Source organism: Trachypithecus francoisi, unplaced genomic scaffold (genome assembly GCF_009764315.1).
Source record: "Trachypithecus francoisi isolate TF-2019V2 unplaced genomic scaffold, Tfra_2.0 Lachesis_group2, whole genome shotgun sequence".
NCBI classification, from domain to species: Eukaryota; Metazoa; Chordata; class Mammalia; order Primates; family Cercopithecidae; genus Trachypithecus; species Trachypithecus francoisi.
The window spans coordinates 154684299-154690298 of NW_022681465.1; positions in this window are offsets into that span (position 1 = coordinate 154684299).

Below are 6000 nucleotides of genomic sequence, written 5' to 3' on the forward strand. Positions count from 1 at the left end.
TCAGTGCACACATATTTCCCCCACTATGCTTCTGGCCTGGTTTCTCCTTACAGGAGAAGTTTCAGAGTAATTTCATATTTGGTGGTTTTTCTACCAACTTATGTTTCTATAGTTTACAAATAGTGTCTTTTGACCCTAATAAGCTATTTTACTTTAATAAAAATATCTTCTGTTTGCCTCATGTGATTTTCATGTAGGAATCTATATTCCCCATTGTCTATCCCTTTCTGCTCAGACAGCTTCTCCTACTGCTCCAGGGTCAGTGCCCATGGGAAGGGGCCCCTGACTGGGATTTTAGACATTGTCAGATGCAGCCCATGTATTTGCACATGGGGAAACTGCAGCTTGGAGCTGTAGAGAGGCAGCTGGCTCTTGTTCTTAGGTAGTTTTCATGTGGCTTTCTGTAGATCACTTGCAGCTCCAAAGCTGCCCACGAGTGCCTGAAGTGAGCCAGGTTTCCCATCAGCCCAGTGGAGGCTCCAGGGCCTGTGCCTGCCTACCGGCCTCTGGGGGGGCTCTGGGGCTGAGGAAAGGCAGTGACTGCAGGCCTGAGGCCCACGACCCTCAGGGGTGGAACAGAGAGGAGGGGTGGGCCCCATCATGGCAGGGTGGTCTCTCTGAAACTCCTGCCCTGTGGCCACTCCAGCTTCAAAGGCTGCTCCAGGCTCCCAGGGTCGCTGGAGGCTGCAACTCTCCTTTGCAGGTGTCGGGGGTGTCTATTGGCCCAGGGTGGAAGGAGGCCTTGTTCTTGGCTGTGTGACCTGCAGCACATCCTTTTCCCTCTCTGGTTCCTTATCTGTCAAATGAAGGAACGTGTGTCCTTATGAGCATTTACTGCACTCGCCAGGCCCTGTTCTTGCTCCTACGTAACTGGCAAGGAGATGGGGTTCAGAGAGCTGAGGGATGAGGGGAACAAGGATTTGAACCCACATCTTCCATGGTAGTAGTTTTTGACTGCTATGCTGTACGTGTTGTTAATCTGTTAGAACCCTGGACCCTGCCAGTGAACAGGCATGATGAAAATGTTTTGATGAATCTCCTAATTGTAAGCTAAAGGCTGGAAAGTTTGGCTTTAGACCTCTTTCCTCAGTTTTTCTTTCCTTCCCATTCCTAGTTCCCAGCTGCCTCTAGGAAAGACCCCACTGTCCCTCCCAGTGTTGGGAGTCTTTCATTCTCTCTTTTCCGTGTGTTCAACAGTTACTCCTTCAACAAGAATATATCCATTATCTATGTTGCGTGTTGCTGGGAACTTGAGATGCAACTGCTAACAGAACAGGCGGTCCCTGTGGACATGGAAGTTTGAGTTTCTAAGGCACATGGTCAGGTAAAGACGCAGGTACAGTCTGGTGCTGCGGGGGCAGGGGTGGGTGAGGAGGGGAAACACATGCCCCCGAGTGAGAGTCACAGGGAGCAACAGGAGAGATAGAGACATGCAGAGACCGGGGGAAAGCGGGTGAGACTCACACAGAGCAAGAGACAGAATGTGAGAGATGGAGACACACAGAAACACAGGGAGGCAGAAGCATAAAAAAGACGATGCACACACACACACGGCCAGGGAAGAAGAGATACCATCCAAATAGAAACGCAGAGGCAGAGACCCAGAGAAAGAATGAGAGGGCGAGGGTGTAAGACAGAGCAAGAGTCATTCCTGGCAGAGGACCAGTCAGCATGGCGGTTCAGATGCAAAGCTTTAGAGTCACCCGAAGCTTTAGAGTCAGGAGACTTCAAGTCTGAATTCAGGAAGGGTGATCATGTGGGTTTGAAGAGTCTCTTCCCCTCTCAGAGCCAGTGCCCTGATCTGTAAAATATGGATGATGCACCACATCTGTGAGCTTGTGGAGATGAACATGAGAAGGCCCTAAAACAGAAGGCAGCCACTTCAGGCCCCAGAAGTCAGGCACGGCCAGCATGAGACACTCTGAGTCCCTGGTGGTGGGCGCTGGTGCTGGAGATGTCCTGACTGCGTGCAGGCTCGAGGGACTGGAGTGTGTGTGGACAGAAGGTACACCAACAAAGGACGAGCTCTCTGTTCCAGGGTCTTGTCTGGGCCAGGAGATACACCTAGGACCTGTTTTCTTTTTTAAAAAACATTAGATCTTTGATAAGTAGAACCTCATTTCTGAAGGATGCCCTAAGTGGAGCCATCTGGCAGGGCCTGGTTTCACCTGTGGCCACTTAGCTGCCCTCTATTTGGCACAATGTGTTGAAATCCCTTTTTCTTTCCCCTCCCTCGGAGGGGGTGGAAGGCATGAGTCTCAGGAGCTTGCTTCCTGCTTTCAGAGTAGGGCCTCTTCTTGGTTTCGACTCTGTGCACACCAGGGAATGTGGCCTTTGGTAAGCATGTGTGTAAGTGTTGACATGACTAAGGAATCTCCCATGTGGTCTCATCGGATTGACAAGTCCTGTGGGGTAGCCTTAGCAGATATTATTGTGTGCACTGTCTCTGCCTGTTGTATACAATGGTCACTTAATTTGTGGGTGGCACATGCTAAACACTCCACGTGGTGCCTGTGCATAGTGAGTAATTTACTCAGGGAAATGAATATTATCATCTTATTCCCTTTATATAGATAAGCTGAAGCTCAAGAGAGGCTAAGGAAGTCAATGAAATTCTCCAAGCTTGGATTCTATCACACAGGATTGTGTTTGGTTCCAGGTGACAGCAAAATGACTACAGTGGCTTAACCAAAGAGTTGACTACTTTGCTCACATAACCACAGGTCCAGAGGCTGGTTTTCCAGGGCTGGCACAGCAGCTCCCTGGTGCCCAAGTATTGCTGTCTTCCTGTTCTTCCATCCTTAGCATGTTGTGAGATAGATGCTCCATAGGTATTCTGGTATCCACACAACAGGATGAAAAGGAAGGGGAGGGGAAGGTGGACAGTGCCTGCGACAGGAAAGCAAAACCTTTTCAGAAATCCCTCGTAGAGCACCCTTTACATTCTCACAGTGCTCCAGCTGCAAGTGAGTTGGGGCAGATGAATACTTTTACTTGGGCATGCTGCTGCTCCAAACAAACTCCGAGTTTGCCTTGGGAGAAAGAAGGGGAGAATGAACATTAGCTGGGCAACTACCAGTGAGGCCACAGTGGAAAGTCCTTGTAGCCTTGTGTCTCCAAATGCCATGTGGCTTCGTTTCCACCACTCAGCTTGGACTTTGCTTTCTTGGATCCAAAAGTCCAGGTCTTTTTGGTCCATTCTCTAGCATCTGCCCTGTAGGTTATTTTGGCTGGATATTGACTGTATGCAGGGCTTCTTGTCAGTGAGTACTAAGGATGCTCCCTGTGCACTTGGCATCTACGGAGGGGATGCAGAGTAGGGGCTCAGAATAGGGCTGGGCAAGGAAGGCTTCCTCTCACAATTGCATTCCAGCCTTCTTCCTTGCTCTGTTTGGCATCAACAGTGGATGTCCCTATTGCAGGATAAATGAGAAATCCTAAGCCATGGAGACCTTTAGGAGCCCATTGCTGAGGCTTTAGTGGCGGCTCATTTATCAGCTGTGGAAGTTTTCCTGAAGCACTGATTGAAAAGACCTGTCAGCTACAAGATCTATGAACTTTATCTCAAGAATGACCTATCTGTGCAGCACCATCAATCTTTCTGAGCCACAGACTGGAGGGTGGAGGTGAGAGAGATTTGGTGTTGGCCTCTTGGAAGCAATTTTCCCAACTCCCTTGTCCTCTTGCCCTCCAGCACGTCCTCACATTTAATGACAGCCCATCCAGTGGTGTCCTCAGCTGAGCTGAGCTGAAGGAGGTCACAGAAATGATGTGAACAGGCTTGCTGCCAAGGGGCTGTCCCAGGTCTGTGTCCCCCAGGTGTGGGCCTGACTCTAGCCTTGGCACGGAGTAGGGAGGGAGGAATATCTGGGCTGGAGGGGCTTGGGCCTTGCCCTGCATCTCATAAGGAGGATGTGAAGCAGCATGGAGAGGGTGGAGTGAGAACCGGAAGATCTAGTCTCAAAACATCATTTGACAATAGAGCACAGTGGTTAAGGGCATGGGCTGTGCATTGGACAGCGTGGATTTGAATCTCTGCCTGAATTACTAGCAGTGTGACACTGGTGATAAGAGGCCCTCCCAGGACAAACAGGTCCGCACAGGCAGCGCACTCCAAGGGTGAGGAAGCCCGCGTTCTAGGGGAGCTAACAGCCCCCTGCGGGTCTTTCCCTCATTCTGGACCTCCTCCACCTGCAAGCAGCAGCCTGGATCTGAGGTGAGAGTGTGCAGGGGAAGGCTGAGGCTTCACAGGGCATTCCAAATGTATTTTCCAGCCACAGATCCATCATTTTAATGTAACCCAGACCTCCTATTTGAATGATTAACTGAGGAACGGTCTGTCCTGATGCCAGCAACTGCTGCAGAGTCCAGATAAGGACACCCATAAAACCATCTCTAGGCCGCCAGATGAGGCTTTATGCATGTCCTAGAAAGGGTAGTTTGATTTCTAGCAGCTTCTAGCAGAAATTTTCTATCTGGATCTGGGAAACTGCTAGGTACCAGGAGCCCATGAACTCAGGCGGGCCAGTCCCAGGTGGCTCCGGAGGCCCATGTGGAGATGCGTAGGGCGAATGAGAGAATTAGGCTTTGCTATAATGCCAGCTATACATCACGGGATGCCAAAGTGAGCTCAAGAACTCTGCGGTGGTGTCATGGAGCCCTCCCCCTGCCAGCCTGGGGACTCCTGTCCACTGTGAAGCCCTGGGTGGGAGCTAACCCCTTTCTGAAGCAGACCCTAGCTAGTTGCCGCCTTCTCTGAGGTGCTTCTGTACTTTGCATGTGTCATGCATGCACTGCATATTTTTGAGTGCTTCATGAGTGTCGGGCTCTGTGCCAGCTCTAGGGATAGGATGTAAATGAGAGGATCCCTGTCCTTGTGGGGTTCATGTTGTGTTGTGGAACGAAGTCATCAACAGGGAATTACAATATGGTATGGTAAGCATAAGGGTTAGGGAGTGAAGGGGCCTGTGGAAGCACTGAGAGAGTCGGGGCAAGTGTCCTGGAGGCAGTGATGACAAACTGAGTCATAATTTTGGATGGATGATGGTTGTCTACCAGGTGAGGGGATAGATGTAGGTGTTAGGGAGGAAGGAGGAAGGAATTCCAAGTGCAGAGGCCTGGTGGCTAGAGAGATGGCCTTTATGGGAAAGCACAAATACTTCAGTGTGGCTGAATCATAGTGAATGAGGAGAACATGTGGAGAGAGATGCGGCCGGAGAGTGGGCAGGGCCCATGTCACAAAAGGACTTGAAATCATGGTGAGGAGGTGACCCTCTGTCTTGAGGTCAATGAGGGAACATCAAAAGTGTCTAAGATTGGGTGTCTGAAGAAACAGACTCTGAGATGCTGAGAGTTTCATGCAGAATGTTACTGGTTAGTGCTTTTGGCAATAACAGCCATGAAGGGGTGAGGGAAGCAGGAGAGGCCAGAGGGTGAAGAAGCTGCAGCAGAGGCCTCAGAAAATCCCACGGGGAGCTCTGGAGTTGGATGGCCTTTCAGTGTCGTTCTGAGTTGACACAAGGGAGACAACCCTTTGTATCTTTGCAAAAGTAGTGATTGACACCAAAAGTCCAGGCAGCCAAAGAAAAAATAGGTAAATTAGACTTCATCAAAATTAAAAAATTCAGTGCTTCAAACGATACCATCAATAAAGTAAAAAGAAGACCCACAGAATGGGAGAAAATATTTGCAAATCATGTATCTGATAAGGGTGTAGTATCCATAAATATAAATAATTCTTACAATGCAACAGTTAAAAGATAAATAACCCAATTAAAATAGGCAAAGGATTTAATTTCCAAAGAAGATATTCAAATGGCCCATAAGCACATGAAAAGATGCTCAACATCATTAGCCATCAGGAAAATGCAAATGAAAACTACAGTTTAGGATGGCTGTAATAAAAAAGACAATAACAAATATTGGCAAGGACATGGAGGCATTGTGATCCTCATCCATTGCTAGTGGGAAAATAATATGGTGTACCTTCTTTGGAAAATG